Source organism: Pseudonaja textilis, chromosome 8 (genome assembly GCF_049901715.1).
Source record: "Pseudonaja textilis isolate UNSWEBS1 chromosome 8, rPseTex1.2, whole genome shotgun sequence".
Taxonomy (NCBI): Eukaryota; Metazoa; Chordata; class Lepidosauria; order Squamata; family Elapidae; genus Pseudonaja; species Pseudonaja textilis.
Genome location: NC_141997.1, coordinates 14,910,740 through 14,938,183, shown reverse-complemented (window position 1 = coordinate 14,938,183; position 27,444 = coordinate 14,910,740).

The window sequence follows — 27,444 nt, the reverse complement described above, 5'->3', positions numbered from 1 at the left end:
CTACCTTCTTACAGCTTTAGACTACAGATTAAATAACTGCCTTGAGTAAGATAATTTTAAATAATACTGAACTCTCCATAAAAGTTGGTAAGAATCAAGCCATGATAACAATGGAGAACAATAACTGGGTGACACTTCTACTCTAGTCATTGCAAAATATATTCAAGTACTTAATTGTAATAAAAACTTCATACCTCAAAGTGTAAAAGTCCATATTTGACCTTGGAGGTCAATTCTTCATTTTGCAGTCTGTGGGAAGGTATAATTTAAAATTGAGACTTCTTTGAGATTAAGGTACTTTAATTTGAAGTTTATACTTCAAATTAAAATATGAATATTTTAATAGACTTTGGAGATGCTTTATATGTTAGAAATTTCATTTCAGTGCTTAGTTGTTCTTGTTTTAGAAAACTTTTTAAAGTGTGTCATAGGTATGATTTTTAACTGGTAATAGCATGGACTTCAAATGTTGAAATCTAACAAAACAAATAAAAGAGATGGCTGAGATATCCTTTTCGCTTGTAAAGTTTGTCTAATTTTAGGAAAGTAGGAACAAGTTAAAATGACTTTGCTGAACTTATTAAATAATTACATTTTTTTTTGCAAAATAGATAATTGTGTTTTCATCAGATCCACAGTAATGTTGATTATTGTATTGCAACTGTTTCAGGTGATTTTTTTTGAGGAATTGAATTGTGGTTCATGTGATAATGATTTTTTAAAAAATAACAACAACCATTATGGTTCATACCATTACTGGTAATTAGTAAAAAATATAAAATAATTCTTTGTATTAAAATAACAAGTTTAAATTGTCCCTTCACTATCCAGTAGCCTATAGTGAAGGTAGTAGAAAAAAATTATAATCATTTTTGGAGGCCCATTTTGGAATTGTGTTCAAAGTGTACTTCTGTTAGATATAAGATCAGTTGATTTCTTATCTACCATCTTACAGAAGCATTTAATTACAAATTGGTTGTTCCAAGTATAAAATGGTACTATTCACCTGTTGTTTTTCCTGTAAAAGTACTATTGCATGAGTTGAATCAGTAGACTCTTATTTACTTGTGACCTTAATGCACTGCCATTTCAGGTTTGCCAAAGCACTCAAAATGGTTAAAGTTATATAAATAATATAGAAGTAAAAAAAAAAAGAATGGGAAGACAAATTGTCATTGATTCAGTCTGAAGGAGGAGCACAACATTGAGAAGAACCATGTTTATGGCAACAGTCACTAAGTGCCTGCTTTATAAAAACAGAGGGATTCTGAACAATGGAAAAGCAAACATCTTTTTTATAAAAATTCAGTGGTAGAAAGTTGCAATCTTAGGGATCTGATTTGTTGGCCAGTTTGGGGAAGCTGGGTAGGTACTTGTCAGTGGAATGATGCCAAGTAGAGTGAGTTCAATTATTAGGCAAAATGGGTCTTTCAGGAGGGTAGCAGAACTGAGGAAGTTCATTATGAAGGAGATGGAATGTTGAAGACATTAGAAGATTGAAGGTTGTAATTGTTTTAGATTGAAATTTCCTTGTAAGGATTTCACTTGGTCTGCAATGTGAGATAGTGATAATGTGAGATTGGTCTTGATATGATTGGAAGGCAGATTTGTCTGGAGGCAGGTAGGCAGGTCAATTGAGATGAGATTAGGCAAAAAGATGAACTGGGTTTGAACTTTGTTAGTCCAAATATGTGTTGAGGGACAACAGAAGGATGCTTCTCAATTTTTTTAAGCTTTATTTTTTTTCCACTACAAAGTAAAGTAAGCTTATTTAGATTATACACCAGGAAAAAAGGCAAGTTAGTTGTGAACAATGCCTAGAAAAAATTATGTAGTCTTCAATATATGCCAACGCTAGAATAATAAAGAGTCAAGGATTATTATTTTAATAAACTCAACTAAAGGAAAATATGCAACAAATCTGGTAATATGATAAAAATCACATGACACTTACCTTGAATGTTGTGAATTGAAAGAGCCCTTTGGCTTTTTCCCTAAGCTTTTTCCTCATGAACCCAATTGTACTCCAGCACTCCTGTGGAGCAACTTTATTGGTTATACTGCCACTAACTACTTTTCTACAGAGACGTTTTCTCTGGTGATGAATTATTCATCAAGAGATTAAGTGGTGACCTCCTCCCCTGCTTTGATTCCTTTCTGTAGCTTAACTGAGTAGGAAGATATGTGTCCTAAGGTTAAAATTCATTCAGAATAAGAAAGCTGATTCAGTAAGAATTCAAATCTTTTGTATGTATATCAAGATTAAGGAACTGGATAGGAGTTGAAAGATGAAAGTAGAAAGAAAAATAAGAACAATGTTTAAAGGAATTAATGTAACCAGCTGTTTTAGTCAGAAAAACTCATGAAGCCATACATAGAACAAAGACAGAGTGAAATGGAACAAATATGATACACAATTCAAGCTATCAAATTTTATATATATCTATATAAACTATCTAAGTATATCTAATGGATCAAGTAAACAAAATTTGAATCTACGGTATATATAGCTTGTTCCAAGGTTGCTATATTCTTCTGGAATATTCAGCCCCAGAGTTCTGCTTACTTTGCTTTTAATCAGCTTAGGAAGAAATGTTACCACTTCTTTTTAAAATCCTGCATGATAGGCAAATGTTCCTCTTTCTGATTGGCACTTTAGGATTTGATTTTCCTGGATTTTGACTGTCTCAGCTTACTACCTGAATTGACAGGTTAGTTTTTGCTGATGGATCAGATTTAGTTCTTCCTTTAACTCTTCGTTAAATTCAGGCTGAGTTTTTTTTTAATTTTGCTACAAATGTATTAATTTATCATGTAACATGAAGCTGAGAGCAGAATACGAAAGCTAGCAATCATTAACCTGACCAAAGAAATGAGGAGACTGAGGTTCAGAGAATGGGAATGAATGTTAGCTTCAACAAACTGATCAAAACAGTGCTGAAAAGAAATGAAAGATCCTTCTGTGTCTACCTATATCAGTATTTTTCAAACTTGGCAACTTTAACATGCTGACTGAGGAATTTTGGAAATTGAAGTCCATACATCTTATAAATGCCAAGTTTAAAAAACTCCAGCCTACACTAAACCTAATCCTGCAACCTTCCCTATTGCTTTAAGGTCTACTAGGCCTTTCTCGCAGAAGGCCAAAATAATTATGAGTTCAGTCAGACAAATTTTTTTTTTTTAAATCTCCTTGGTTTTCCAAGGTCTTCCAACAAAGGTCCCTGGGTCAGAAAACTTTTTCTGTCCCTGAATCTTACATCATTGTTCTCATTAGAAAAGGACCATGCCTCTAAACTTATATAGTGAGGCTACTCACCTATAAATCAATAGAATACTTTTCTGAAGAAAGGAGAGCCAGAAGTCCTCTCTTTAAACTTGATCTCTAATTTAGTAGTTCTATAGTCTTAATACAATCAATGGCCAAATCAATGACTCAAAGTGCTATATCTTTCTTGTACTGAAATTGATACCTTTATGTGCTAGAAGGAATCTATTAGGCATTTCTGAAGGAAAAAAGATGGAGTGTCTTCATTAATCCCTTCTATACCTCTTCTGTACTGCAGAAGCCACAGATTACAAACATGATTTTAAAAGGACCTGAAGATGGATGTTTCTGAACTTCTGTCTTTCAACAGCCTTGTTGATTCATAAAGCAGTTGGAAGAAGGAGTAAATACCTTCATAAGATAATATGCCAGAATAGATATTGTATGCTTTTCAGTTGCCCATGGAGTCTTCCTTGGAACTTCTATGGTTAGTTAAAAAGAATCTAGAAAAAAAATGTCAACTTTTTCTGCAACACTTCTGTTCAGATCAAGAAGAAACCTAGTCACCTAGTCACAACTTCAAGGAGTTGCTGGGAAATTAAGTCTTTTAGTAAATTGCTTTCCAGGTTCTGGAAATAGTCCTCCTGAGTCTTTGAAATGGCTCTGTTGATTTAGATTTCCCAAACTGGAAGAAACTGCCAATTTCATCTCCCCTAAACACAATTGCTGGGTTACATTCTGCTGATGCAGTAAGAGAAGCAAAGAAATGGTGCTTCATGGCTCTTACTGTCCTGGAGTAAGCCCTGGTCAGATTTTTGTTTTTCCTGACCAGCACTCTAAGCATTATTTCTGATCCTTTCTGTAAACATTCTGTAAATATCTTTGCAGAGAAAGTTGTGCCAGTGAATCAAGAATAATTGATTAAACCAATATAGTGGAGCTGTTATTTTCAGAGAGAGCAAGAGTGAGGAGGTGAGAGGGAGAGAGGGGCTTGTCCCGAAATATTACAGTAAGTATTGCAGAATGCAGAATATCAGAGTTGGAAAGAACCTTGGAGGTCTTCTAGTCCAACCCCCTGCCTAGGCAGGAAACCCTACACCACTTCAGACAAATGGTTATTCAACATCTTTTTAAAAACTTCCAGTGTTGAAGCATTCACAATTTCTGCAGGCAAATTGTTCCACTGATTAATTGTTCTAACTGTAAGGAAATTTCTCCTTAGTTCTAGGCTGCTTCGATTAATTTTCATCCATTGCTTTTTGTCCTGCCTTCAAGTGCTTTGGAGAATAGCTTGACTCCCTCTTCTTTGTGGCAGCCCTGAGATATTGGAACCAGATGTGGTATTCAGCAGGTTCTAACTAGTTCTGGAGAACCAGTAGAGAAAATTTTGAGTAGTTCAAAGAACTGGCAAATACCACCTCTGACTGACCTCGCCCCCAATTATTCTCTGCCTCCCGAGTCCCAGCTGATTGGCTGGGACTTCTTTTGTTGCTCTACACAGGACAATGGAGCTGGAAAGCAGGTTAGTGGGGTGCAGAAGGAATGGAATTTAGCAGTATTCTTCCCCTGGAGTGGGGTGGGAATGGAGATTTTACAGTATCTTTCCCCTGCCACCCCCATAAGCCATGCCCACCAAGCCATGTCCACAGAACTGGTAGCAAAATTTTTTGAATCCCACCAGTGATTGGAACATGTCACCCCAAGTCCTTCTTTTCATTAAATTACATATATCCAATTTCAGCAACTGTTCTTTATATGTTTTAGCTTCCAGTCCCCTAATCTTTTTTGCTATTCTCTGCCCTCTTTCTAGAGTCTCAATATCTTTTTTTACATTGGTAGCAACCAGAGCTGGATGCAGTATTCCAAGTGTGGGATTACTAAAGCATTGTGAAGTGGTATTAACACTTCATGTGGTCTTGATTCTCTCCCTGTGTTAATGCAGCCTATGACTGCGGTGGCTTTTTTGGTAGCTGCAGCACACTGCGGGATCATATTTAAGTCATTGTCCACTAGGACTCCAAAACCCCTCTCACAATTACTACTATTGAGCAAGGTACCACATATAGTGTACCTGTTGATTTGGTTTTTCTTACCTAAAAGTAGAACTTTACTTTTTTCACCATTACGTTTCATTTTGTTAGAGCACAGTGACTTTTGTCTTTTGAGCTGGTTTTATTAAATATTGATAATTGTCTGAATTCAAAGATAATTTATAAGTATCATATACAGGTGAAACTCAAAAAATTAGAATATCATGCAAAAGTTCATTTATTTCAGTAATGCAATTTAAAAGGTGAAATTAATATATGAGATAGACTCATTACATGCAAAGCAAGATAGTTCAAGCTGTGATTTGCCATAATTGAGATGATTATAGCTTACAGCTCATGATAACCCCAAATCCACAATCTCAGAAAATTAGAATATTGTGAAAAGGTTCAATATTCTAGGCTCAAAATGTCCCACTCTAATCAGCTAATGAAGCCATAACACCTGCAAAGGGTTCCTGAGCCTTTAAATGGTCTCTCAGTTTGGTTCAGTAGGAATCACAATCATGGGAAAGACTGCTGAACTGACAGTTGTGCAGAAAACCATCATTGACACCCTCCATAAGGAGGGAAAGCCTCAAAAGGTAATTGCAAAAGAAGTTGGATGTTCCCAAAGTGCTGTATCAAAGCACATTAATATAAAGTTATGTGGAAGGGAAAAGTGTAGAAGAAAAAGGTGCACAAGCAGCAGGGATGACCGCAGCCTGGAGAGGATTGTCAGGAAAAGGCCATTCAAAAGTGTTGGGGACTTTCACAAGGAGTGGACTGAGGCTGGAGTCAGTGGATCAAGAACCACCACACACAGACGGATCCTGGACATGGGATTCAAATATCATATTCCTCTTGTCAAGCCACTCCTGAACAACAAACTATGTCAGAAGCATCTTACCTGGGCTAAAGAAACACAGACCTGGTCTGTTGTTAAGTGGTCCAAAGTCCTCTTTTCTGATGAGAGCAACTTTTGCATCTCATTTGGAAACCAAGAACCCAGAGTCTGGAGGAAGAATGGAGAGACACACACTGCAAGATGCTTGAAGTCCAGTGAGAAGTTTCCACAGTCTGTGTTGATTTGGGGAGCCATGTTATCTGCTGGTGTTGGTCCACTGTGCTTCATTAAGTTCAGAGTCAATGCAGCTGTCTACCAGGAGATTTTGGAGCATTTCATGCTTCCTCCCGCAGACGAGCTGTATGGGGATGCTGACTTCATTTTCCAGCAGGAACTTGGCACCTGCCCACCCTGCCAAAAGCACCAAAACTTGGTTCAATGACCGTGGGATTACTGTGCTTGATTGGCCAGCAAACTTGCCTGAGCTGGACCCCATAGAGAATCTATGGGACATTGCCAAGAGAAAGATGAGAGACATGAGCCTGAACAATGCAGAAGAGCTGAAGGCTGCTATTGATGCATTCTGGTCTTCCGTAACACCTCAGCAGTGCCACAGGCTGATAGCTTCCATGCCATACCACATTGAGACAGTAATTGCTGCAAAAGGGGCCCAAACCAAGTACTGAGTACATATGCAATGCTTATACTTTTCAGAGGTCTGATATTGTTCCATGTACAATCTTTGTTTTATTGATTGCATGTAATATTCTAATTTTCTGAGATTGTGGATTTGGGGTTTTCATGAGCTATAAGCCATAATCATCACAATTATGACAAATCGCGGCTTGAACTATCTTGCTTTGCATGTAATGAGTCTATCTCATATATTAGGTTCACCTTTTAAGTTGCATTACTAAAATAAATGAACTTTTGCACGATATTCTAATTTTTTGAGTTTCACCTGTATTTCCTCACTCAGGAGGAAAAATATTGGAGCAGTTCTAATAAACATAGAGTTCTTCATTAAAATTGAACAAAAGCAAAATGAGAAAATAAATTATTAATAGGGTTTTTTTAGTTGTAAATAAATTTCTGGTAAGATCATCTTGGCTGTGCTAAAAGCATCTTAAACTTTATATTTGGCTTGAAAAAGAAGTTCTGGTAGAATCAACCTGGCTGTGTTAAAAGCATCTTGTACTTCATACTTCATTCCCTAAAGGCATAAACTGAAGTTACAAGGAAGGTGACTCATATATCAATAAGTCTCTACAACATTATAGTGGAATCTTCAATTTTATACTACAGGTGGCCTCTCCAGCCGTGCAACATTCTAATAATGGGAAGACAACCAGAGGCAAAATATCAATTTATATGTCTAACATCTTATTCTCTTCTTTTTGGTAATGAAAAAATAGTTCAGTCAAGAACTAAAGATAAAGAGTTGCTTAACTTTGAAAAATTCACAATGAATCACAAATAAACAAGAGTACAAACTAGAATTGCTCATGGGTTAACTATCTAAAGATGAGTAAAAGGAATTTGTGGCACTTTCTCCAAAGAAAGAGAGAGAGAAAAACAAAACTTGAATGGAAAAGATCCTTGGTACCACTCCAAAAGAAAAAAAAATGATTGCAGAGAATAGTATCTCATTAAAAAATAGAACTATCTAAATAACAAGTGTTTGCATTGTTCATGGAATTCATAGTCTAGAGTTGAATTTGTTAGAAATGTTATTTCTGTGAATAATACCATGAACCAATGTGAAAACTACTCTGTGGGCAGATTCATGCAGATGAAAGTGGGTGTGAATAGCTCATACACATCATTTCCTTCCCTGACTATCTTGTAAATTGAATCCATCCAAGTCCAAAGGCTGCATTACAAATAGTCACATTTAAGATTTTTAAAGCAGTTTCTGTCAAGTTATCATTCTTACAGTGAAGCAGTTGCACAAGCTTTGAAAGTTTCCTTACCTCTATAAGACCAAAGATGTGCATTTATTTTCAATGAAGATTTAACAAATGAAGAAGTTTAAGTATTAGTTGAAATCCTATTCATGTAAATCCCAGTGCAATATATTTGTATGATTGTTTCATTTGATATGAATGACAAAACTATCCTTATGACAGTGGTACATGGTAGCTTTCCAAGGCTGGTCTCTTAGTATACCATCCTTTCTTACTTAATTATCTCACTGTCCAACACTAATGTGTGCTGTTTTTTTTTACTATGTATGCTTACATGTATGTATAACTCAAAATTTATAGAAGCAACATTTCTATATATTAAGACGATGCCACATATGCAGAAGATATTAGGGTAGAAATGTAGGTATTTCCTAAATGTTAAAAAAAATAAATAAAAGACTGATCCTCCTGGGAGATGTCACTAATTCTTTCTCAGACTGCTACCGAATGCCTGGTCATGATGCCAACCACAGAGAGTCAGCTTTACAAAACTATACTGTTAAGGCTTGAATTCCAGTCTACTATTACTTCATCTTATATCTTCCAAGGTCCCATCTTTAATAAACTGGCCAGTCATTTAAACCAGTCATTATGAAAAGGCAAAAGGTGCACAATGGGGAACTAACAGGGCAGGAAAGAGTTTTTAAAATTTGCCCTTTTTTTGATGACCTTTTTTGGTCTTCTTCTTCTTCTTCTTCTTCTTCTTCTTCTTCTTCTTCTTCTTCTTCTTCTTCTTCTTCTTCTTCTTCTTCTTCTTCTTCTTCTTCTTCTTCTTCTTCTTCTTCTTCTTCTTCTTCTTCTTCTTCTTCTTCTTCTTCTTCTTCTTCTTCTCAGATGTTGATGATGAAAATGATGATGATATCCATTCAATCGCATAGTCTCTTGGTGATTCTATGGGCCGGATTTCTCCACATCTTCCAATCTGGCATGGCTTCTTTGAGTTTTTCTATGCATTGGCAGGTGTCAGCTTTGATGGTGTCTAGCCAACATGATCTTTGGTGCCCTGGTTTCCTTCTATTGCTAATTCTACCCAAGATAATTGTTTTGTCCAATGAATTCCCTGCATGACATGGCCAAAATAAATGGACATAGTTTTGTAATTTTGCTTTTCAGTGACATGTTTGATTTTAGTACTTGGTCCAGTACTTGCTTGTTGGTCACCGTTAGTGGCTGAGGAATACACAGGAGTTTTCTCTGTCACCATATCTCAAACGAATCAATTTTCTTCCTGACTTTCTTTTTTAATGTCCAACTTTCATAACCATAGGCAACTATGGGAAACACCATAGAGCAGACTAATCCACAACTCAGATATGATAATCCTAGTAAAGGGGAGAGTATATACAAGAATTGGTCAGGTAATTAAACTGTGCTGCTGACAAAGATAAGGATATATTAAACACTTGGGTTGTACATGCTTCAAAAATGATTAAGAAGTAGTGCTTTGGCTCTTCTCTGCATGCTTCAAAAATGATTAAGAACAATTATCTGTTGCTGCTCTTTAAAGCAGCTGGGTTAGTTTTCATTAGTTTTTGTTTTTTCTCTTTTTGTTTCTTTTACCCAAGCTTTTACCCAAACCTTAGCGTTATACTTACAGAATTATTGTATGGTACAGGCAGTCCATAGATAGAAGCCTGAAAAAGAGGCTGTTTTACTAAATAACAGAGAGATGTGATTTTAAATATGCAAAGTTGAATTAAATACTGATGAGCTATTGATTCCTATTCATTTACAAATCTTGTTCTGCCCAAAATTGCTCAGGAATATAACTAGATATTTTTTAAAAATGGAGTGCTATTTAAAACTACACATGTTATAAAATTTTGTCTATGTTCATGAAATATGGGGGTTGTGTATTTTTTAGGTTCTATTTAATAAATTTATCATTGATGAACACCCAACTCCTACAAACCGGAGCTACAATTTCAGGCTGTATATAATTTGTATATACAGCCTGAAAACCAAGCAGTATGTTTTATGTCAAAATAAAAGTGTCCCAGAGAGTTCAACTGCCTATGATATATCCTGCAAATACACCTACTAACCAGCGGAATATACTATAGACACACAGTTTGGGACTTTCATAATTTCTTAGTTTTCCTTAGAAGTCAGCTAAGTAAATGAACTAAGCAGAAATAAAAAAAAATAGGCTTGGAGAAGGACTGAAATATAGGAGTGAAAGAAAAGATGTGATCCATAAGTATATTGTGATTAACATGTAAAAGGAGTTGGTTCATTTCCCCACCCCACAAAATGGATGCCTATTTGGAAGTTACTTTGCTGGGAATTTTGAGGGTGATGTAAATGGTGTGTGGAGATGTTTGATTGTGCTGGTCAGCCAGCAACATTAGTATCAGTTGCCTGGGCCAAGAAAAGGAACTGGAAAAGTAGCAACACCTGAGGCAGCTGGTGGATCAAGCAGCTAAAAGGATCTGTTGGAAAGGATCTGTTGGAAGCCTATCAATATCTTCCTAAGTGGCAGCTGTCTTTGTTCCAGGTTGGATGTGGATGATTTCCAGTGCCTTAAAGATGGGAAATGTGGGAGGGCACTCAGATAGGGAAATAGGGGAGGTAGTAAGGAAGGGCACTGCAGTGGTGATAGGCATGGAGAAATACGGTAGAAGACACGGAGTGGGCTGCTTTCAGGGAAGGTGACTCCAATGTTTAATACTGACACCACATTCTGACCCCCTGTGCTGAGTCACAAGGCATGGTTTCTTGAGCTTTGCTGGCTTCTTGAGATAGGTTTTTGGCTGCTACTGCTTAATGCCAGGTCTACCTGCAATGAAACTCACTTCATCCATAATATGACTGAGGATGGAAAGCTGGCCTGGCTAGTGTCACCAAGACTTGGTTGGGCATCGAAAGGAATGCTCTCTCTGAGTTATGCCCTCCTGGGTTTTGAGGGTGGCATGGCATGGTTTTATATGATTTATTGCTTAAAGCCAAAATAAGAAATGCTTTATTTTACACCCTTTAAATTAATTTTGCAGGTCAATAGATACTAAAATTGTTTGATCATTTTGGCATTGCAGAGATACAAGTAAATAAATAATAAGTCAGGAACTTATACAACCTATTTGGTTACTGTTACACATTAGTGTCAGGGAAACTAAACTGTTAGCTATTTGTAATCTTAAACCATAACCTCATGATTCCTATGTACTTATTTACAGGAAAATCTTTTTAATCTATAACATCATCAAGCTTCACATAACTAAGTTAATCTCTTTATGTATTATACTCGATATCACTCAGAGTGATAGTGCAAAGACAAATATTGAAATAAGAGATCACCAGGACCTAAGCTCAACTAAAGGCAGACTTTAAATGATAACTAATACAATCTTCTTGTCCCTTTCTCTATTCCCTGATGAAAAAACTGTCAGCAAAAGAAGTCAGGAATTTCCCAAAAGGATCATGCTTCACAGAGCTTGTCTTTTGAAGATGTCTGGGTAATTAAAGTCCCCCGTGTCTACTATTTCATGCCTCAGAGCAATCTGCAATTTGTTTTGGGAAAGCATCACCCATATCTTCTCCCTGGTTGGGCAGATGATATTGGCTTTATTTGTTTTGTCATTTATTTTAACCATGAGAACTCTGTACAGTTTCACTATTCATTCACTTGAATTTCTGAGCAGGTTTGTATATTCACACTTAGTGCTTCTTCTTCTTTTCTATTCCTTTTATTCCTTTTGAACAAATTATATCCTTCAATTGCTATATTACAATCATGGGACTCATCCCACCAGATCTTCATCACACGTTTCCCTACTAAGCATTCAACCTCATCTTGTTTATTTCCCATAGTTAGAGGTTTAATGTGTAGACAGTGAAGACTGTGAGCTTTATGAGCCAATGTTATTCCTGGTTTTCCACTGAGCAGTTTAACAGGTCCCATGACAGGAACATTCCCACTTGTCCAATGCAAAAGTCTTTATCTATGGTCCTTAATTCAGGCTTTCTGTTTCCAACTTCCCAGGATTGTTTCTCCTTATCAAGCTCACTGTGTTTTAATCAGATTCATTTTTATGAGTCCTTCTGAGGCAATTCATCTCATCCTAACAATTTATCATCCAGATACTTCTATATTTCAGTACTGCTAGAAACTATGTACCCAGGGACACATTTGCATAACCAGGATTCATCTGATTTGCCCACTTATCTTTCCACTCCCTTTCCATGGAATGAATGAATGAGTCACTGTACTACCCAAATCACCAGGTTATCAAACCTTATAACCTGGTCTGTAAAATTTATATTGATATAGTTGAAACTGTACTATTTATCCAGACATATTACCAGGAAAAATAATTATTATATTTTATTTATTTAATCAAATATATAGCTACTATACTCAGCATGAAACTTAGTGTATGTTATCAAAACAGTAATAATCATATGAAAATGACACAATAAACTTAAAACAAAATAGACAAAAACAAAGCACAAACAAAAAACAAAACAAAACAAAACACATAAACACAGAGGTGCCAGGCAAGAGTAACATAGAGAAGGAACATTTGCTGGTTCAGCCAATTCGTATTGCTGGAGTGATGAAATAGCAATAGCACTTAGACTTATATATTTGTTTTATAGTGCTTTACAGTCCTCTTTGAATGGTTTACAGAGTCAGCATATTGTCCCCAACAATCTGGGTCTTCATTTTACCCACCTTGGAAGGATGGAAGACGAAGTCAATCTTGAGCCTGATGGGATTTGAACTGCCAAATTGCAGGCAGCCGACAGTCAGTAGAAGTAGCCTGCAGTACTGTACTCTAACGACTGTGCCACCAAGGCTCTGATAGACAGTTCCATGTGAAGATCTTTATAGGTCAACTACCACTTTGAATTGTACCTGGAAGTGTGGGTTTCCAATAGTAGCAATTTTCCTGATATGGGTGATCCCATCGGGGTACCTTGTACTTGTTTATAGATTTTCCTATTGAACTTGAAGTATGTGTTGAGGAACAGATCCAGAAGTTTCATGATGGTTTCTGTAGACATGGAGTGTTTTGTTGTGACGTCATCTTTGTGGGTATGTTCAGTGGTGGCATTCAGCTGTTTCGACTGCTTCAGCCGAACTGGTAGCAAGGATTTGGTGTGGATCGCCGAACTGGTAGTAACTTCTGGCTGGCCATGCCCCCAACCTGGTCTCCTGGTCACCGCTCACTTGCTTGCCCCACCCACCCAATGCCCGATGCTCGCTCACCCTGTCTGCCCGATACTTGCCCATCTAGTCATTCCTTAAGGTTTTTTTAACCTTCCACAATCAGCTGTTCCTACGAACAGCTGTGCTGGGATTCCTCGCTTCTTACTGCCTTGGAAGGCAAAAAATGGATGGAGGGGGCACAGCCCCCTCCATTTTTTGCCTTCCTGGGCCCAGGGAAGCTTCCTGGGAGCAAAAATGCCCCCCAAAGGCTCCTCTGAGGCCAGGAAGGCCCCAAAACAGAGCGTGGAGGGTGCTGCATGCCCCTCCTATGCTCTGGTTTTTCCTTCCTGACCCCCAGGGTAGTCTTCTGGGAGAAAAATGCCCCCCGAGATTCCCCTGAAATCAGGAAGACCCAAAAGAGGGTGGGGTGTGGGTGGTGCTGTAAAAAAGCCATGCCCACCCAATCACATGGCCACTCCCAACTAACCAAGCCCACCTGGCCACTCCTAGAGAACCTGTAGTAAAAAAATTTGAATCCCACCACTGAGTATTTTGTTTAGTAAATAAGTGGTATATGAAACCTGGAAGTGTACTAGTAACTAGTGAAGTTTGCAAAATAGAGACATTTGTAGGCATACTGAAAAACATTCATAGCTATTTAGGCTGATACATTCTGGACCTACCAAAGGTTCCAGGTGGTCACCAAGGGCAACCCCATGTAAAATTTATTGTAGTAACCCATTATTAAGGCATGATTAAGCTGTGACTGACAATGAAAACTTCCTGATCCAGGACTTCTTGATGTAAGGCTTGAGAAGACTTTATAATTTCCTTAATTCTTTTTGCTATTTCATAATCTAATGTACCTGATTAGCATTTTACTTCCATTCTTTATAGTGCTTAGTTGTCAACCACAATAATTCTTCTTTGCTTTCTTTCTGGATGCTTCTGCATCTATTTTGTCCTGTAGAAATCTATTTTTTATTTATCATTTCTTCCAGTCTGTTTTTCCAGCAAAGATCTCAAAGCTTTTTCTGACTTCTAGTGATGCCTTTTAAATCTTTGGGAGGGACGGGTTGGTTATCATTACGAAGACTGAAAATAACAGCAGGAGATTCTCAGGGAGATTTTCAGAGTATGCAAACAGGCAAGTGCTTTCAATAAAGTTTGGAATTGTGGGGAAAAGACCAAAGGAAGGCATGTAAAAAGGAAGGCTATTAATTTTTGTCTTGTCCACTCACTGTTAGCTAGCTGAAATGGCTTTATTTCCTGAATTACAATACAGCCCTTCTTCCTAACCATGATCACCCAAGTGTCTGGAAAATTTACTGCTTAATTCATTCCCATTTTAGAGGATCTTGACAATTGCTTTTTTCCACTGAACTTTCTCCTTTGTTAGATTCTCTTTTTTATGGAAGTTTCTTCATCTGTCAGTATTTATTGTAATACCTTATTTGTTTGATATGATAAATCTTCACTCTCATAAATTGAATGCTACTAGCTATTTCAAACCTGACATGTTTTTTTTTAAAAAAATTTGCATTATTTTCAGACAGGGATACAAATATGTTTTGAGTATTCAGGATGATGACTGAAGAGTTCTCCCATTCATTTGTGTTTATATGTCTCGTGGTAAAAATAGATTTTAGACAAAGAAATTTTACCACTTTGCTATATGTATTATCAAAGTAAGTCCTCAAATAATCTTTATATTATGGCTATTTGGAATACTTAAGTCTGGCTTAAGCCTACTTTCATTTTGGTTTAACAATCTACTTTGTTCCTTCAACTTCCATGACATATCTAGTTATTCAGATATATTTTTTACAATTTAAAAACAGTGCTTATAAGTGATTGTAGGAACTTCTGTAGACAATTTTCTATTCTGATTATGAGAGCATTAAAAGAATTCTTGATAAGACCAACCACTGATCCTTCTAAGACTTTTTGATAGATCCACAATCTTTTGGGACAAATTGTGTAATATGTCATCCACACATGGCACTGGGCAAATTTGAGGAATTTTAATCTATGAAGAACACTCAAATCTAGCAATGTAAAGAGTTGATTTAAAACCAGTAGATATAGACCCATGGTTACAGTGGCTGCTTTAAACCTCTGAACCATTATCAACAAACTATACTAAAGCGTCCTGGAAACATTGTAAGCCCTGGGATCCCAAGATCAATAATGAGACAAGTCCTGCTGTTTATTCAGAAACTGTATTGAAGCAACAGGTTAAGTTTGGCACGTTAAGATAATTTTCAGTTTATATGTGACTTCAAACTAAGTTAGATACAGTCAATTTCCCCATATATTTGCTGATAAGAAATTGATCTTATAAACTGCAAACACATCACCTCTTCTTCTTTTTACTCAGGCATATCAACTACAGAAGATTGAAACAAAATAGACTCATGATGATCCAACTGTCAATTGTGCCGCTGTTTTATGTACTAGGTCAGCTTCTTTTTCTCTGATCAATCAACAAATAAATTCAGATTTGTTTTGAAATCACTGGACAATACAAATAAACTAGATCAAGTTCTATGAGAGATTGGAATTGTATTGTTTATCAAAGAATAAAAGCTATTAGTTTATCCAGAAGAAAATAGTTCTTTAAATTTTTATCTGCTTCTTCCAGTTACAGGTTTCTGGACTTTCTGTGTGATTTGCCCCCCTACCGCCCCTGCCTTTCATGTCTGCTGTATTTGCTTGTCTTGATTTGGATATATTTTCTCATGTAATGAATATTCCCAATATGTATTTTTGTTTTTAAAAATTTATTGATTTTTGAAAACAAACATAAACAAACAAAACATAAAACATCAAGACATAAAACACCTTTTTTGAAAGCGGCATAGTCCCGGGTTGCATCTCTTCATACAGACACAAATTCCAGTTCATGCTCATTTTTATATTCCACTCCATATCTTATTACTATTCTACGTTTTCAATATAGCTTCTCCCCTCTTTTAACTTTCTTAATTTTATTTTATTTATTTCATCTCAATTCAAATCATTGTACTTATATTCTTTGTCTGCCCTGTTTCAACTATCTACTATCTTTTCTCATTAAACAAAATTTCCCCTGTAATCACTGATTGGAGTATGATGCCTTTATATCTTTCCCCTAAAATTATAACACTTAATATAATACATAACTTCCATTCGGATTCTACTTGGCACTTTCTAAAATTACATACTGTATTTTAAAAAAAGAAAAAATTATAAATGTATAATATAATTAGAACAACAATCCATACCAATACAATTCTATCTTTAATATTAATATTCATTTAAATCTTAACATTTTACACATTACTTTTCAGATAAATATCATACTTCTATGGGAACACTTATAAACTTTCCATAGTTAATTCCCTCCCACTTCACTTATATTTTATAAAACATTGAATAATTAAAATGTTCCCGTTCTTTCCTAATTCAATTCTCTCATTTATTTTATTTCATTTATTTTGTTCACAAAAGTTTCACTAAATTACACTGACTATTTTACCCCTCTTTTTAATCATATGTTATTTCCAATTTTCTAACATTATTTCTATTACAAATGTAACAATACCATCTTATGTGCCTTCACAGAATCCCTTTTTCAGTTAGATTTTCACCCATTATCTCTGAATAGATCCTGTTTCTTTACATCTTGCTCCAAACCTTTATAACTTCTCTTCCTTTCCTTCTTCCCTTTCTTCTTCTCTCTCCCCTTTTTACCCCACTGTCTCTCCACCTCCATTTCCCTCTTCTGTATTCCCCTTTTCTGTTGCTTTCCCACATTATATCCACGTTTCAAATTATTTTTCCCTTTTTTGGTTGTTTTTTTTTAATCTTAAATTCTCCATTCTCTTTCCCCCCTTTCCCCTTTCTTCCCCAGATGGAGTTACTTGTTCATTAAAGATGGTTTCTTCTTTGTCCCAATCTTCTTGTTGCGCAGTCTTTTCTTGTTGTTTCTCGTAATTATGAATCACCATTTCTAAGAATTGAAAACCGGAGCCAAAGGAGCCCTTCCCTTCTTGTGTCTCTTTATATTTTTTAAATTCCATTTTCAGTTCATCCAGAGATAGTGCCATTGTAAAAAATTTTAAACAACCACCCAATTGTTTTTAGTCATTCAAATATAATATCCAAAAATTCCAAAGTCACCAAGCAATCCAAATACACACAAGCTGTTTCTTTTCACACTTTCTTCTTTTTTCACTTTCTCTTCCTGGGGTTACTATTTAGTTACAAAGTTCCAATTAAATGTATGTTTTAGAAGTCTTATTGAGATTTTACTTTAAATTCTTTTGAAGTCCAGGCAGTCTCCTCCTTCCAGATCCTGCGCTTATTCTTTTCCTCTCCCTTCCTACTTTTAGACAAAAAGGATTTTTTAATGTCCAGAAATCTTTATTGTCCCTTTGGCATTTAATTATATTTTCAGCTTAATTATTTTGCCAAAGCGGATTTTTTAGATTTCTTATTCAACTCTCTTTGTTGTCAATGTGAGGAAGGAGAGAGAAGAAAAAAACAAACTTTCCCTTTTCACTTTCTTTCTCTGCTTCCGACTCTTCTTTGGGAGCGATGTTATCATTTATAAAAATTTAAATTCCAGGGTACCTTAGTTGTTGCTTTTTATCCTGGTCAGCCAAAACTTTCACTTCTTATCCTCCTGCACTTTCTTTTCCGGTTGAGTGCTTCTTTGAGGTGGCCATTTCTGACCACTGCTCCTACCACCTTCAGGAAAGGGAGTTTGACCAGCTGAGGAGGAGAGATGCGGCTCTCCTCGACTCTGCTGGTGATCTCCCCCCTCTTCACCACCTCTACTGGGTGGCTTAGCCCTGAAACCAACTGGCTCAGGGCGCTCCAGTGGTGAGCCCAGGCAGAAACCATGCACGATCGCAGATTCCTGCCTGCCGCCGAAGCCCTGTAAACTGGAAGTTGCCCTAATATTCCCAATATGTATTGATACACAAATGTAAAATGGATACAATGGCCATTCTTTGAGGATTGATAATTTTTAATGTTTTTAAAGGAATTTAAAAGGCATAGAAAATGCCTTTTAAATGTTTTATTAATAATAGTGGCCCCAAAGATTAAAAACTAAAGGACACAGCCATCTTGGTTTTAAAGTTACCTAAATAACTCCCTTCCCAAGCACAGTTTATCCAAGATGGAAAATTTTTGTTCAGAGGTAGCTCAAGCAGAAGACTCCAGAAAATTCTATGGCCAGAAAAATCTCCAGTCTGCGAGGACTCTTTGGAATAGATCCAGCTCCTGCCCCACTTCTTCTTTCCTAATTATTTAACTGTTCTATGTTTCTATTGCCTATTATTAGCTGAATTATTGTACATGGGTACTTTGCATTATAAAATATTGAAGCATAAAACAGTCATAATATACCAGATGCAATAACTTCCATCCTTCCTTCCTTCCTTCCTTCCTTCCTTCCTTCCTTCCTTCCTTCCTTCCTTCCTTCCTTCCTTCTTCTCTTAATTTTGGTTTATACATATACACATACACATAAACACATATGTTTAAGTGCACCAACATGCCTACCATCCCTGTCCTATTGTTTCTTTTTTATTCATATCCATTTCATGTATTCATAACCATGCTTATACTTATATCTGTTATCTAATACTTGCTTGACAAATAAATAAATACATAAAATAAATATAAAAAACTACAGTATATGTATCAGCAGGATAAAATGGAAGAAGAGTGGAATAAAACTGTATGCATATTAATTAAGAAGGTAGCTGAGGAAGTGATAGTGACTTTAAAGTGAATTAAGAAAATAAAGAGCAAATATCTATCTTATTCTCCTAAAATGGAAAGTCAAATAGACATTAAAAAGCTTAATCAGACCGTAGAAAGGGAAAATATTATCCATGTCTTTACCTCGGGCTATAGGTTTGTAAAGCCATAACAGAGAATAGATAGAAAAGAAATTTAATGAGGTTAGAAAATGGATTTTATATACCTCAAGGTAATAATGGTAAAAGACAGCTCTGCTATAAACTGGAAAATTGTTATTTGAACAAGAACAGTAGGATCATGTGAGCTCTTCTCTATGAGATGCCAATAGGCCAAAACCAATAGGCCAATAGGTTATTAGGTAACCAGATGTAAAATATTCATTTATTTTTTGTGAGCATTCAGAAAAAGTCTTGATATAGACTTTAAATCATATGATTTAAAAGGTCATGTTTTCTTGATTCCTTGTGGGTCACATAGAATAAGCTCAAAGGTTAAAAATAGCTACATTCAACTTCAAGTCTTTGATAAGGAGGCCACAGTTTTCTATTGCTCAAAGGATAAATTTTCTTTCAGACAATTTTGGAGGGACAAGATTAGTTTTTGTTTTGTAACACAAATGAAGGATAGAAAAGAAATAGTAATGATTGTAATCTCTTTTTCATGCAGACTTCACTGTTGAAGTATTTAAAAGATTCATCCATGTGTATATATTTAAGTTTGAATTCAGCATTAATGTGCGTTTCCAGCTGAGTATGTGGATTTTGCCCTTCCCTCTCTAATCCTTGAAAAACCTGAGAATATGAACTGGGCTATTAGGAAAAAATTCCAGAATTAGGGACTACCTCCATACATTTTATTGTATTTATTTATTGCCTGACTGATTTCTGATGGATTTATATGGTTTTACCTGGTTTATAAAATCTACAGCTAAATAGCTAAGAAATTAACAAGTAAATTAATTAAAATAAACTTAGTTTCAAAGGTGTGGACATCAGACATCAGAAACATACATCAGAAACATACTATAAAAGGGGCCCTCCCTCTTCACAGCAATATCCAAAGCCCTTTGGAATAATCAAGGCTTAATGTTTTTCTTCCAGAATATAAACAGTAAGGAATGTAGTCCTCAATGAAACTACATCTACATGGAGAGAAGCATGCAGTGCCTCAATGTTCTGTCTTGGACCCACTAACTTCAACATCTTCATAAATGATTAAGATGAAGAGATAGAAGAAAAACCATAAATTGCAGATGACATCAAGCTTGGGACAATTGTTAACACTTTGGAAGATAGATTTAAGATTCAGAAGGATCTTGACAGATTAGAGCTTTGGATCCTATTCAACAAGATGCAGTTCAATGAGAAAAATAAGTTTCTACAATTAGGAAAGAAAAACCAAATTCATAGGTACAGAAAAGACAAAACTTTGCTCAACAGAGCTAATTGTGAGAGAGATCTAAGTGTCCTTCTGCACCACTACTTGAGTATGTGCCAGCAATGTACTTCAGTTGATAAAAAAGCCAATGTGGGCTGCATAGAGGAATAGCATCAAAATAATGAGAATGCAATAGTACTGCTTTAAATTGCACTAATGAGGCCACACTTGAGTAGTTTTAGTCATCCCAATTAAAAAAAATTCTGAGGCCTTAGAACAGGGGTCTCCAAACTTGGCAACTTTAGGATTTGTGGACTTCAACTTCCAAAACTCCTCAGCCACCTATGCTGTCTGGGGAATTCTGGGAGTTGTAGTCCACAAGTCTTAAAGTAGAACCAGAGGCAGATGCCAGAAAATGATAATCATTGACTTGGGAAACCTGACTGAAAAAAAAGCAAGTATACTTGAATTCAATGCTATGTAAAAATAGTTTTTTCCTGAAGTTCATTTGAATGGGTAAGATGTGTGTTGAAAAAAATGGTAAAATCCCATAGGTCCCAAGGACTTATTTTAATTCAACATCTGGCTACTTTAAAGATGTATATCTCCTTCACCTCTCATTGTCTCACCCACTTCAACTTTTTGTCTTTGCACTGAACCCCTTACTCAGGATTAGCTCCTATGGCACAGTGTTCCAATTTAGTATTTTATGATTGGCAGAACAGTAGTTGCATCTTTTACATCTGGCACAAAGTAATGATTCATTAAAACTTGTGATCCTTTTACCTTGTACCATTAGTTTGCTTTTGACATTTTCCAGTGTCCATCTCATAACAGCTCTTCCTTCCAGAGTTATTTCACTTCAGCATATCTCTATTATAGACAGAGAATGAGGGACAAGGAATAGAATCAAAACTGCAACTATTTTTAAATTCTGACTCTATCCCTTTACCAAAAAGCAGCAAATAAAAACAAGCACTTAAGCATAACAAAGCACTTCATTAGATAAATACAACAATACTAAGATATTAACAGCTCATGTGGCAGTTTTCATTACAGGGAAAAAAACCAACCCCTCTCAATCATTGCTGCAGGCCTTATGAAGCAAAGAAAAGCAGTAAAAAGAAAAGTTGAAGAGTGTTAAGCAGCGGTTCTGACTAATTCTGGAGAACCGGTATCAGAAATTTTGGATAGTTCGGAGAACCAGCAAATACCACCTCTGACTGAAGATTTTACAATATCTTTCCCCTGCCACACCCACCAAGCCGTGCCCACAGAACCGGTAGTAAAAAAATTTGAATCCCACCACTGGTGTTAAGTGATCTTGCTTCATAACTTGACCATCCTCCAAAACAGGATGGTCCCCTATGGTCAAAGCTATGAACTTGAATTTGAAATCTCATTTGAAATTGTAAAACTATTTTTTTTGTTATTTGCCTTTTTCTGCTTTCCAAATATCTCCTGATATTTCAGAACATACAAAAATGTGTTTTATTTTATTGCTATCTTTGTCACCACGGTACCATTTTAAATGTAGCAACTGAGTTTTCAAAACCTTTTAAACTGTTTTCTTCCATTCTGTTTAATTTAAGGTGCCATTTCTGTCTGCTTTAACACACACACACACACACACACACACACACACACACACACACACATGTAATGGTTGCTAGTTGTTTACATCTTCAACTTTAAAATGTAATCTCTGATATTAGCAATAGCAATAGCAATAGACCTATATTCCATTTCGTATGCTTTACAGCCCTCTCTAAGGAATTTACAGATTCAGCATATTGCTCCAAACAACCTGGATCCTCATTTTACTGACCTCGGAAGGATGGAAGGCTGAGTCATCCTTGAGCTGGTGAGAATAGAACTGCTGGCACTCAGCAGAACTGATCTCTAATTTTGTGTTCTAACCCCTGCACCATCGTGGCTGTTCTATTATTATGTTAATTGCCACATTTAAACAATAAAGATTATTGAATCGGTATAATTCTGGCATGCTATCAGTGTTTCTAAACTGATTTTGGGACAATCCTTTTCTTTATTAATTTACCTGAAACATTTTTTCCCTCACAGCATTACCAACTATTTAATTTCTTCCTCTTTGTTAATGATAATGATTCAGCCTCTTTTCCAGCCTAGATAGACTTTGAAATAATAATAATAAGTAATAGAATTCAAACAGACAAGCACCTGCCACATAATACCCCAGACTTAACTGTTGATAAGAAAGTTTAAAAAAAAGTCTGGGTAGTGGATGTTACAGCACCTTGAGACAGCAGACTATTTTATTGATTTATTTTTATTTATTTATTTTGATTTGTCAATCGCTTACAAGACAATAGGTATAAGTGTATACATAGTTATGAATACATGAAATGGATACATATAAGGAAAATTTAAAAAAGAAACAATAGGACAGGGATGGTAGGCACATTGGTGCAACTATGCACACCCCCTACAGACCACTTAGGAAAAGTGTGAGGTCAGTAGTAAATGGTCTAAGGTTAAAGTTTTGGGGGTTTGGGGAAGAAACCACAGAGTCAGGTGGAGTATTCAAGACATTGACCACTCTGTTACTGAAGTCGTATTTCCTGCAATCAAGTTTGATGCGGTTTACCTTGAGTTTGTATCTATTGTGTGCTCTTGTGTTGTTATGGTTGAAGCTGAAGTATTCATTGACAGGTAGGACAGTGCAATGTATGATTTTATATACCACACTTAGATCAGACCGAAGATGGTGTAATTCAAGGTTTTCTAGGTCTAGAATTTCAAGTCTGATGGCATAAGGTATTCTACAACGAGTAGAGGAGTGGAGAACTCTTCTTGTGAAATATTTCTGGACTTTCTCAACTGTGCTAATATCAGGTACATAATGTGGGTTGCAGACTGATGAGTTGTATTCAAGTATTAGTCTAGCAAATGTTTTGTATGCTCTAGTTAGTAGTGTAATATTACCAGAGAAAAAGCTATGTAGGATTAGGTTAACAACTCTTAATGCCTTTTTGGCTATGTAACTACAATGGGCTCTAGCACTAAGATCATTAGAGATGAGTATTCCAAGGTCCTTTATAGAGCTTGGATCATCAACAAGGTCTCGACTATTCAGCTTGTATTTTATTTTCTGATTTTTTTTGCCAATATGTAGGACAGAACATTTATTTTATATTTGAAGTTGCCATTTGTTTGACCATTCTGACACATAATTGAGGTCTTTTTGAAGGATAGCAGTATTGTCTGTGGTGTTGAACAGCTTTACATCATCAGTGAAGAGAACGCAGTTGCTCTTAATGTGATCACAGAGGTCATTTATGTAGAGTGTGAAGAGAGATGGTCCTAGAACACTGCCTTGGGGGACACCACTATTGACAGGTACAGAATTTGATAGGACCTCCCAATTTTGACCATTCATTGTCTGTTTGACAGGAATGCTTCTATCCAGTTATGCAGTTGTCCAGAGATACCATAAGATTTTAGTTTTAGGAGTAGTTTGTCATGTACCACTGAATCAAAGGTTTTACAGAAGTCTATGTAAATTGTGTCTATTGCTTTGCCCTGATCGAGTTGTGTAATCCATATGTTTTTGCAGTGTAAGAGTTGCAGATTACAGGATATTTTTTTCTGAAACCAAATTGTTTATTAGAGAGTAGGTTGTTTGTCTCTAAGTGGAGGATAATGGATTGGTTAATAATTGATTCCATGACTTTACAGGTGACGCAGCATAAAGAGATTGGTCTGTAATTTTCAACTAGGCTGGGGTCTCCCTTTTTTGAAGATGGGGATGACCATGGCTTGTGACCATAGTTTTGGCAAGGAGCTGGTCCTGAAAGATTTTTCAAAGATTATGCTTAGAGGTTTTGCTATGGCAGTGGATAGCTTTTTTAAGAAGTAGGCACATATTCTGTCTGGTCCAATAGATAGAGATGGTTTTAGATTGCATAATGCTTTTTCAACATTGTCTTCTGTAAAATCTATATGTATTAGATCATTGTAGTTTTCTGTGATTCGACTAGGAAATACTGGGCATGATCCATTGCTGTTTACAAATACTGAGCCAAAGAATGTGTTAAAGATGTTGGCTTTAATGGTGTCGTCATTCCAGTCTTTACCATTAGGTCCTATCAGGGGTGGGATGGACCTTGAATCTTTTAGTTTGTTGTTTACAAAATTGTAGAAAGTGTGGGTGGAATTGGTGTGTAGAAGATTTTCCTCTTGTTTAATGTGATAATTGGTGCACTCAGTCTTTATCTGGTGGCATTAATTTTTGTACCTGCTTTTGAAGTTGGGAATGTGACCAGATTTGTTTTTCTGCCAGAGTGATGTCTTTTTGGATTGAAGTTTCCTTATTGTTGTGGGTAATCTTTTGTTGTTGTTGTTGTTTTGGGAGTTGTTATTGGTACATATAGTTTGATGACTCTTTTGACTTCAAATAAAAATATGTTGTAATGGTCTTCAACAGTATTGCATCCAGTGAATATAGATTGCCAATCAAGGGATGAGAGATCGTTGTCTATAAGATCATAGTTGCCTTTTTTGAAGTTATAATTGGGGATTACATCATTGTGATGATTTCTGTGTGGGTGTATGTTGAGGCAAAAGTCAATCATATTGTGGTCACTGTTGGAAAAGGGTTCTTTAGTTTGTATTCCATAAATTAAATTCAAACTATTGCAGAAGATGAGATCGAGGCAGTTGTTAAGTCTAGTATTGGTGGCTACTAGTTGTTCTAGTCCCAGATTTGTAACAGCATTGTAGAAGGTTGCATGTATGGGTTCAGTTGTACATTCGTTTAGGGTCCAGTTAATATGAGTTAGATTGAAGTCACTAAGAAAGCTAAAAGCATGTGGGCAGGATGTTGCCCATGTTAGTCGTGAATTTAGCTTGTTTACATGTTCGATGTCATAATCAGGGGCTCTGTAACATAGTAAGAATTGAAATGTGACATTTAAGGATAGTTCACAGATGATGGTCTCAGGAAGAGTAGGCTCCTGGGTAACTTGGATGTTTTTTTAGATGTAAGGACTTTTTATAGAAGATAGCAACACCACCTCCTCTATGAATTTCATGATCTGATCGGTAAACATAATAGTCTCTTACTGTGGTAATGGAATCAGGAAGAGATGCGTTGAGCCATGTTTCACAGACAAATATGATGTCGAATTTAGCCATATTAGTTAAGAGAAGAAATTCGGGTATTTTATTCACAAGGCTTCTTGCATTGAGAAGCTTGCATTTAAGGCCAGATGTAATTGGAATTGAGGTAGTTAGGGATGTGCATGCCTAGTCTTGGGTGATGGTGGATTGGTTGAAGTAGGGTTGTGGTTGAAGGTTAAAGCTGAGTTGCGGGTTGTGTGACTTACTTTTGATACAGTCAGAATGGTAGTCAATGTACAGGTCCTTCTCTCCATTGTCTAGATGTTTTTTGAGTTCTGTGAGGAGTACACGGGAGCGGGCACATTGCTGTATGGTCAGGTCAGGCGAGAATAGAAGAGAAAGAACTGAAAATTACAAAATGCAAAGATCTGCAAAAAGAATTAGAATAATTGTGGCAAAAGAAAGCAAAGATAGCACCAATAATGATAGGCACCTTGAGTGCAATCCCAAAATAACTGGACACCATTGGTATTCACATAATTACCATTGACCAATTGCAGAAAGCAGCTTTACTTGGAACAACTTACATTTTATGCTGATATCTTTAACACCATCAAACAATGACATCTCCCTAGGTCCTTGAGAATGACTTGATAGGTGGATAAAAATTCAAAATCCAGTCTAAACATCTGCCTAACTATGCAACGAATAGTCATTTCATTCTTAAATCATTTAGCAAAGACAAAAAAAGAAATAACTGGCAGAAATCAGTTCAATATGCTTGGCATAAAGATTGTTGTTACTTAATGTTCCAGTAATAATTTTGAAGCTTGATCTGAAAATTATCTATGCATATCAATTTCAGCATTTCATTTTTGTTTCTTTTTAAAGGTGGGGAAAGTTGAGTGGTGACAGATCACAGCTTGAATGATTAAATCATCTTATACTTCAGGAACATAGAAAATACTTCATATTTGTTCATGTGCTCAGTGTATTTATACTGAACTATAGTGATTCTTCAATATTTCAATAAATAGAGAAAATACAGATATGTAGCACAGCAGAGCGTTTTCTTTGGTTGACAGGAGATCCATCCATCCATCCATCCAGAGTAGATAGAACTACATTTTTTTTTGTTTGTCAAATTATTGGAACTCTCTAGTGCTTAAGTTCAACTGTGTCATAAAACACAAAATAATGATTTAATTCTTTGAATTTACTCATTTTCAGGCCTCTAGCTCGAATAAAATGGACTATAATAGTCTGTGAGCTTGGTACAGCAGAAAGTTTAAAGACAATTAGAAGTTCAGACATAAAGTAACACCAAACTACAAACCATCCCATCAATTTGCCAGAGTTATTATTTTATCAAAAAACCAAGAACCATCCTGCTAAACTAGGGTATAATTAGTACCCTTGTGATTATAAACAGAAAAGCAATATCAGTGAAATTTATAATCAGCTCAGATTTGATTAATTATTTACAATTAATGAATTATCAGTTTGGATGGGCATGCAGTTTTTACTTGAAGTTTTTCTTTTGAAAAAAAAACCCAACATATTAATATTTCTACTGCTCATGAGAATATATTTTAATACATGCCAAGAGAGAATAACTTAAAGTGTGGCAAAACTTTAGGGGATGATTCCCAGCATCTAAATGCACAATTGATGTTCAGTAGATGACAGTGGTTTATTTTACCAATGAATGTCGCCTAGGAGTATGTTCCCATCCACGTTAAATTCAAATGTTTTTTTTTTCTACATTTGGATAAAAAGCCCTGAGATCTCAAGTTAAACATTAGGAATCATATATACTAGCCCAGTAATCATTCTAAATCTGGAACTATATCTTGGAAAAATACACACAGAGGTATTGTTCTGCTCAGTATGGAAATATACAATATTATAGGCTCAGATCTACATATAAGACATTAGCTGAATTA